We start from the raw sequence: 9,967 nt of genomic DNA, 5'->3' as shown, positions 1-9,967 counted from the left end.
TCCAGTAACAAGCTGGATCTCATTCCCCTGACCCTGAAGAGCCCCCAGTGCAACATAGTTCAGAGGGCCAAGTTGAAATAGACTTCTAAGATCTCAGGGAAAGGATGAAATGAGATGTTACTGAGACTGCCCAAGAAATCGGTGATAAATGGGGTATTGCATTGAAAATGAGGACGAAAGTCCTATTAGACTAATATTTATTTTGTAACTCTTAGAGGAAATGCACTGGCAGCATAAAAACTGGTTCATATGGAAGTCCTACTGAAAAAGTTTTAAGAAGTCTATAGACTTTTTTGAAGATGTTGAACAATGCAATATTTTCACTTAGAGCAACTAAGAGTTCCTTTTTCACCACATCCTCACAAGCACTCATCCAGTCTTTTTGATACAGACTATCGCTCTGTTGTGATTTGATACATCATTATTATCTTGATTTGAATTTCCCTGGTAACTATGATGATGAACATTTTTCATATACTTCTTTGCCATCTTTATGTTCCTAAGGAAGCTTTATGTTCATCTCCTTTTTTATTTTTGATAGGGCTTATTCTTTGTTGATAAACTGTGCAAATTTTTTATGTATCTTAGATATTATTTATGTTTTGTAGTGTGAAAACATATCCTCCCAATCATTTTGTAAGAAAGCTTAAAACCTTGTGAAAATAAATTGATAAGTCTATAAATCTAATTATTTGCCTTAAAGTTTGCAGAATTATAAATTAAAATCTTATGAAATGATGATTTTAAGATCCTATTTTGTAGTACTATTTACATACAGTTTTAAAGGTTAAAAAAATTTGAAAGAGAGCCACATACATATCCTTACCTGATGGGACTTAGAACAATTTCAGCCAATCAAACAACTTTTTCTGTGCCCCAGTGGGCTCAAGCAGTCAGGTAATCCTGCCCACCACCCCACTGGCCATACCTTTGCATGCATGTGAGTGAATGGACACACCTCCACTCCATCCTTTTAGGAATCAGATTGAGGAATCATAATGCAGCTTCTGAACAACAAGGAGTATTAATACAGCAACTCCTTGTGTATCTTATGTTGTCTTCATTGTTCATATTCTTTCACCTTTTTGCTGGTAATTTTTAAAATGATCCCACTGCTTTTCTTTCAATCTCATTGATTTGACTTTCATTATGTTCCTTTCTATTTTTGGTGACTTTTATTGTTACTTTTAGCTCAGCTATTGGATTCTTTAAATCTATGATTTATGCTTGATTTTTATCCTTTTCATTTATAACGTGCTGCTTAAATTCTTTTCAGTTGATATCCCCATTATAATGAGTAGTATTAGGACGATTGCTTTAAAGCTTTCTTTAGGTAATTTACATAAAACTATCATACCAGGAATATGTCTTAGTATACTATTTTATTCTATTGGAATAAGTCATTTCTGTCATCTCTCCATTATGTACCATGCTCAATGAAAGTCTGGAAAATAGTGCCTAGTTCCCTCAGTAACTCTAAATTAGAGCAAATATGGACAACGGGTGTGTATACAAGTTTACGAGTGCCCAGGAACACCTCTAAGTCTATTTCAAGTGAGCATTTGAAGTCAAAAGGGACTCCAGATCACCATTGCACAATTTCCAATGTGTTTTTGCAAAACATGTACTATGGTGGGTTTTCAAAGATGCTGGGGTCTCAGTATCAGCTCATGACAAAGCATATACTGAACGTCTGTCAAAGAACTGAATCAGCTGCCTCTCAGGTTCATAGGTAACAGGGGATCCTTTTTAATTGGTTATATATTGGGATATTTCCATTATGCTTTAGGGAGGCCATATGGTGCTTTCTCCTTGTAGGTATGTGCCCAATTACTATTAGTCAGATATAGATTGCTAGGGTCAGGTTTCCTTGTTGGGTATGAAGAGCTGTCATTGTCCATTCTGTTTATTTGTCCCTAGCAAGCTAAACTATTTTCCTGGGTCAATGGAATCATCTTCAAATTTGCTGTCATGGTCTTTCTCATTATGGAGGGCGAGACCCAATATGATATCCACCAGCACTGCTGTTATTAAAGTACAGAACAGTTTCCAAGATACTGCCTGCCAGTGACTGACTCTTTTTTTATACCCAAGTGTTTTTTTTTTTTTTTTGTCCTGTTCCACTGTCTTTAGTGGAGGATCATAGACTCCAGTTGCTGTGCTTTTAAAGAACTTTGACTGTTCCCTAGATTCTCCTTGTTGCCCCACAGTGACAACTCTTCTTTGGTGAGTCTTTCTTTCTCCCTGCAGTCCATCTAGAGGCTTTACTTTTGTTCCTTGACATAAAGTGTTTTATCCAACTTTGGTTTCTGTGTCGATTTTCTGTGACTGTGGGAAGAGAGAAAAGGAAACTGTGCCTATTCAGACACCTTGCTCCCAGCACTCTCGAGTGTTGGTGAGAGGGTACAGTGCACAGCTGTAAGATGAACAGTTGGCTAACTGGTTGAGAGCTAGAAAATCATTTAGAATGGCTGTGAGATTTAGACTTAAGTAACTGAGTATGATATTGACTGAGATATTGACTAAACATGGAGTCTATGGTGGGAATAGTGGAGAAACTAGGAAAGTTATAAGCAATAATAATAGCAAGTGCATTCCCTGGTGATCCAACAGAAATAGGGGGAAGAAAATATAAGTATAATGCTATGACGCTTTTTAAAATTGTTTTTATTTGTTTTATACTTTTGCTTTTATAAGTAGTTTTACTGACATAGGATGATGGATTACATCTGGCATAGTAATTTTCTTTAAGTATACCCAGTGCCACAAAACAAAGAAATTGTTATTTTTAAAGCCTTTGCCACTCTGAGAAATATCAACTTATTATATAATATTGATACTATTTTACGGATATTATTTTTATTATTTTAAGAAGATTATTACTATGACACAGCTAGTTTTATCCTTTCTTGGATATTGGTTGATTTGTGTGATGCATTCTGAGTCTACCTTCATTTTCTTTCATTTGGTATAAATATTTTAACAGATATTAATATTTATGTATATACATATATTTTTAGGGTGAATTCTAGTTATATTTGGCTGTATTGAGGGATAGGGATAGGTCCTGGTTGTGCTCAAGGGACCACATATGAAGCCACAGATAGAATCTCATTGGCCACAAAAATGGCAAATACTTTACATACAATACTATTTTTTCAGCTCTAAGAAATTAATAATTCAATTTTCTAAGAATAAATTCTGTATATGTGTGCATGTATATACACATATATAATAGTGCATATGGTAAATATTTGTGCATATTTTATAATTATTTTTCAAAGAAAACACCAATAATTTTTGTTATTGAATAAGTCCCATTACAGATCATTATATCCTTACTAATTATCAAATTGTCACAATTCAGCGAGTGTGGTTTTCTAAAAGCTGACTCTATAGTCATTTTTAGTACTATCCATGATATTAGGATTTTTCTTTTTCCTATATCAATATGTAATAATCTACTTTCCAACAGTTTCTGACATTCTTTATTAAAAATATGTATTTCAAAGAACAGCTTGAGCACTAGAATTTATGTTATATTATACTGTTCAAGAAAATGAAGATATCTTCCTGTAAAAGAGTGTACCTCAGACGGTACCTAATCATTTAAATTGTAAGTTATTTTAAGGCATGTGTCTATAAGAACTTTTCTAAAAAATTAAATGTTGCTAAATTTTACATATTTGCTTACAGACATAACTGCAATATATGAATATATGCAATATATTTGTTATACACTAAGTCCACTTTTAAATATTTAAGCTTCCTATACTTAAAGATCTGTTGTTTTCATAAGTCATTATTTGCTTAATATTGCAGTTTATTAATTACATTATTTATGATGTTGTGTATCATTCCATATGGCATTTTAATGTGGATATAGCTTAGCAGTACAGCAATTGCTTTGCATTGTTAGAATCATTCATCAGCACTGAATAAACAGAGTATGGTATTTTGTTTAGTAAGTTTTGTTGGTGCAACATGAATATGAATGTATATCAACAAGTTACATTTTTTTAATAACAGTATTCAGGGATGAGAGGTTGTTCAGGAGATAAGACATTTGCCTTGAATGTAGTCAGTCTTAGTTTGATCATCACCACCACAAATGGTTCTTCAAACTTCCAAAAGTCACTTCTGAGCACAGATTCAAGAATATCCCCTGAACACCACTGGATGTGGCCCCAAATGGACCCCTTCCAAAAACAGAGAAGGAGTGGCAGTGTTGGAAAATCTATATATTTTAGATTATCATGATCATCTTGAACTTCAGTGAAAAATGTGCATGTAAAGCTAAATGTAATAGTTTCTCTAGGCATAAGAAAAGAGGAAAAGATCAAATATTCCTACTTTCTACATAGTATAAGTCATATAGAATTTTTTTTTTTTTTTGCTTTTTGGGTCATACCCAGCAATGCATGGGGGTCATTCCTGGTTCATGCACTCAGGAATTACCCTGGGCGGTGCTCAGGGGACCATATGGGATGCTGGGATTCGAACACAGGTCGGCCATGTGCAAAGCAAATGCCCTACCTGCTGTGCTATCACTCCAGCCCCAAAGTCTTTTATTGCAGATAATATATGTAAAAACAGGAAATGAAAGCTCAGGTAGACAGCATGCTGCAAATTATGCTATAAAATTTATATTTTAACTTATTTTCATACAACCTAATCATATACATGTAAACACATAATCAATATGTTTATTACTTTAGTAGAGTTTAGGTCTCAAAAGTATAGAAATATTCAGCAAAAATTGCTTATATATGTATATATGTGTGTATATAGATAGATATATTCAGCAAACATTGCATTATATGTGTGTATATGTCTATGTAGATAGACAGATAGATAGATAGATAGATAGATAGATAGATAGATAGATAGATAGATAGATAGATAGATTCTTATATATATATCTTGTGATTCTTAACCAACTGGGCTGAGTGTTCACTACAATGGCCTGAGGCGTTGTGCAGCTCAAGTCTTTAGGTTTTCAGAGATACCTGGCCCCGGGCCACTCTAGCAATGCACAGGGAACTCCAGAAACATACCTGGTGGTGTTTGGGACCCTACAGAGCTTCACCTAATCATGCATTGGGGCTGGAGCAATAGCACAGCTGTAGGGCTTTTGCCTTTCATGCAGCAGACCAGGGTTCAATTCTTCCACCTCTCTCGGGAGCCCGGCAATCTACTGAGAGTATCCTGCCTGCATGGCAGAACCTGGCAAGCTACCCGTGGCATATTCTATATGCCAAAAACAGTAACAACAAGTCTCACAATGGAGAAGCTGCTGGTGCCCACTCAAGCAAATCGATGAGCAAAGGGATGACAATGACAGTGACAATGAAGAGGATTTATGAAATGTTAGACAAATGAAGCAGCAGCAACTACAAAGTTTTCAATAATAGAAATAGTGACATAAATACCAATAAAGCTCAGAAACACAAATATTCCCTTATGGTTTAATCCAGAATCAAAACAAGGTATCAACACTTGTCCCATTCTCCCCTAACAATAACATATCAGTAGCTAGGCCGTAGAGACTTAAACTTTACTTCTTTTAGTCTGGGTATTTATAGAAAAATATGCAGTAGGCAATGATGAGTGAATACTGCTGTGATTCAATACAGATTAGTCAGTACTAATCAAAATCTTACTTTTAAGTAGTTCAAATGACTTATTGCAATGATTTTTATAGCTAAATATTCAGAAATTTTATTTGTAAGGTTTTAAAAGAGAAAATGACATGTAGAAATATATATTTCTTTTTTTAAAATAATTTATTTATTTATTTATTTATTTATTTTGGTTTTTGTATCACACCTGGCGATGCACAGGGGTTACTCCTGGCTCTGCACTCAGGAATACCCCTGGTGGTGCTCAGGGGACCATATGGGATGCTGGGATTTGAATCTGGGTTGGCCGCTTGCAAGGCAAATGCCCTACCCACTATGCTATCACTCCAGCCCCTAGAAATATATATTTCTACATAGATACTTATGTATGTAGATTATATATATACTTATATATGTAGAAATATATATTTATACATGAAGCTTTTGTGAGCTAAATTTATCACCAGGTTTTACATAAATTTTATGTTTTACATAAATTGCATTAGAATGGTGTATACTATACCTATTTTCATATATTTATTTTCATATATTATTATTATGATATGTATTCATGTTAATTGTATATCACAAACTTTTTATTTTATCACTAATAATTTCTGATATAACTATAAATGCTTTGGTTGATAACATCATTCCAGAATAGCGAGAAAACCAGTAAAATAACCTCACCTGGACTCTTTAAGTTACCTCTAGTTACATATGATGTTCGTTTTCAGTATTTTTGCATAATCATTTTATAATTTTAGACTGAAAAAATCAGCTTCCACTTTACTAATAATCTACCACTCTTTACCTGAAGTTAAATGACAGGGGGAGCTGAATGGCATATATATATATATATATATATATATATATATATATATGTTGTTAAAAGTTAAAATCCTTTATTACATAAATCCAAAATTGATTGCTAAATCTTGACAAGTATAATAAACATCACTAATTACCAAGAAGCATTGTCTCCACAAGCTACTACTCTTTTTTTAAAAGGCATTTATGTGCTTTTCCAGGCAGATAGATTTGCTCAGCCTCTTAGTCTGACATAAATTATTTTTATATCAATCTTTCAGAAAAGAGGTTGTCCTCTGAGTGATAGCTACGGGGAATATAGCACCTTTGGGAAAAGAAAATTAATTTGTCTCATTATTTTCTATCTCTTACTATTCCCTAAACTGCAATAGAGCTTAGAAACTTATAGTGGAAGTATAAGCCCCAACAGTTAAGTTTCATGAACAGATATCATTAAAGAGCAAAACTCCTTAAAATAAGGTTCGCTTTTGGGAATTGAAAGCAAGGAAAGTGAATAAAAGAATCCAACTAGGAGAGATATTTAATCCAGCTTCATTATTTTTACTATGACACAATTATATCACCTTGTTATTTGGCTGGAAATTGCAAAATATTAGGCAGCTCATTAGAAAATAAAATGTACTATCACATCTTAAGCAGGAGGGGGTACATTTTTCAACTAGAAAAGGAAAAAGATCCACACAAATTACATTAATATATAAACAAATTACTTATTTTAAATTGGCTTTCATGCTATGTCTAACTGATGCATATCTATTTTATGAAGTTAGTTTTTTAAAGGAATGAGAGAACTGAGCCAAAATGAATCTCTCAAAAAATAAGCTCAGTAAAATTAACATGAACTTCTTTGAAGATTCAACTCTGGAAAATGTATTTTAAGTAAATTTACATTTTAATAGAGTTTCTAACCTTAAGATATAAATATATTTGCATTATATTCTTAAAGTGATAATTCCAAATTAATAAAATATGCCTTATTTAAAAATTCAAATTACGAAGATCTCTACATTGTACTAAGATATAGATTTAAAAATATAAAACAAATTGCATAACTAATTCCTGAAGAAAGTTATAAGTACCAGACATAGTCACCTGATTCTTTTAATTAGTTTTAATAATACTTATAATTGAAAAAAAGGGAGAAATAACAGACAATTCTGCCATTATTACTAAGAAAATATTCTAAAATTACATTTATTTTGAATTAATAGTGGAGAAATTAGTTGGCCTCTCCAATGGAAATTATGCAGGTAGAAAATGTAAATCACATAGTATTATATACCATTATTCAAAAAAAATTATACATAAAAGTGACAAGAGAAATAAGACTCAGAACAGACTCTTTTTCTTTTTCTTTTTTATTTTTTGCTTTCTGAGTCACACCCAGCTATACTCAGGTGTTACTCCTGGCTCTGCATTCAGGAATTACTCCTGGCGGTGCTCAGGGGACTATATGCAATGCTGGGAATAGAATCCCGGTGTGCAAGGCAAACACTCTACCCGCTCAAGCCCTTGGACATAAACTTTTATTTCATAAAACTTCTAGTAAATTGAAATCTGCAAATGGTGTCAAATTATCATATCCATTTTTGCTTTGCCAATTTCTAACATATTTGAACATGGGTGCCTGAGGATATAAATATTGAGGTCATCTATGAATTACTAACATTTGCGTAGTAAGTGTATTTTATTAGATATTGAACACTTTTTATTCTCTTTCTAGTATTGGCTTATGTATATTATTCTTTCACGACACAACTATGCTTAGAAAATATAGATTTGAACATATACCTATGGGATAATTTAGTTGCCTTGTCAAAAGGCATAATTTTTTACTTCTAGGATTTAGGAAAATTTCTATTTCATTATAGGCTCAGAATTAATAAAAATATATTGATCATATGAGTGAATTATAGCATTAATATCTCAAACTGATATTTACAATGCCATGTTTCTGAATAAATTTGGTGCTATAAATTGAGAAGCATGCAAATGGATTTGCCCAGAAGGAGTATGGAAGAATGGCTGTAGTGATAGCACTGAGGGTAGGGCAACTTAATACATACCAACATTCACTCTCTGGCAGCATATACAGTTCCCCAAGTCTACCAGGAGTGATCTCTGAGTGCAGACCAGTAGGAATCCCTGATCACCACTCAGTGTTCCCAACAAAAAAACAAAACAAATAGAATATAATAGAAATAAAGAAGTCTGTGTAAAATTACGAGGAAAAGAAGGAAAAGATTAACCAATTATTAACTGGTAGGAATTTAGGAAGTAAAAATGTTTTGACTACACAAAGGGAAACATCTGTAATGAAAGTATAGGTGCTAAAAAGATAATTGTGTATTTGGTATCAATGTAAGATCAGGTGCTATAAGTAAGATAATGATTTTTCAAGTAGAGAAAATGGCTAGCAGAACATACTGAGAGCTAAAATAAGAAGGGCTATAAGGGAAGCCTATGCATAGATCAATTATTGCAGAAAAATCTAGTATAGAGCTGGGAGAAAAATTATTGATTATTCCCAATCATTTTATGGATTATAACAACTGTAATTAAGAAACTATTAGTAGGTATATCTTGAACAATAGTTTATATTTAGAGAAAAGTATAGGTAAGATACTGAGTGATAAAATTATGAAAAGGTTTGAATCTATGCTTTCCCGAAACCAGTCATAAATAGGTCATGAATACCCTATTAGAATATCATTCTCCATATCATGCCCTATTTATTTATTTGAAAAAGTCTCTTGTTACCTACAATATTTTTCTCTGGATTGTCTATGTTGCAAAGCTATGCAACATAGTACATTTAATTTGATGAAGTACTTTGACTATTATTTAATTTAATTTGTCAATCCTGTCCACAAAATATTCTGAAAATTTATTTTTTTAATGTTGTTCAAACAATTCAGTGAAAGAAATTTCAGCTACTTTTCAGAAACCTTGTGATACAGACAATGATTGGTTGGAATGCAAGAGGAATATAGTTTCTGTATCTTTATATTTAGGAAAATAAACCCGAATAACTTTTTTCTCTCAAATAACTCCTTTCTCTATGTGTCTCAGAATGGTAGATAATTAATATGGAAAAATTGTTAATTATCATGCTCTATTATTAAGTGAATAACAAAATTGTTTTATTTAAACTTTACTGCTGCCTTTTAACATGCTTATCATTATTTCAGTTTATAAACATGATTGTGAAAGCACAGCAGGGTAAGACAATTGACCAAGTTCACCCATCTGATCCTTTAAAGAATGGGCATTTAAACACAGTGATGGTTTCAGAATTCATGAAAGACTTCATTGTTACCCTTGTTATTATGAAGCAAACTAAATAAAAATTATGGAATACACAACAAAAAAGAACATCACCAATAATTTATGACATATTATAGAGTTAGAATTAAGGTATTTTTATAAAAGGTAGATTTATTTTGTATTCTTCTCCATATATATCATAATTATTAATTTTAACATATTCTGTGTAAAATGTCATTTGTTAATGT

The sequence above is a fragment of the Sorex araneus genome, chromosome 1 (assembly GCF_027595985.1).
Source record: "Sorex araneus isolate mSorAra2 chromosome 1, mSorAra2.pri, whole genome shotgun sequence".
Lineage (NCBI taxonomy): Eukaryota > Metazoa > Chordata > Mammalia > Eulipotyphla > Soricidae > Sorex > Sorex araneus.
The sequence above is the reverse complement of the archived record's forward strand: the minus strand, read 5'-3'. Positions refer to the sequence as shown.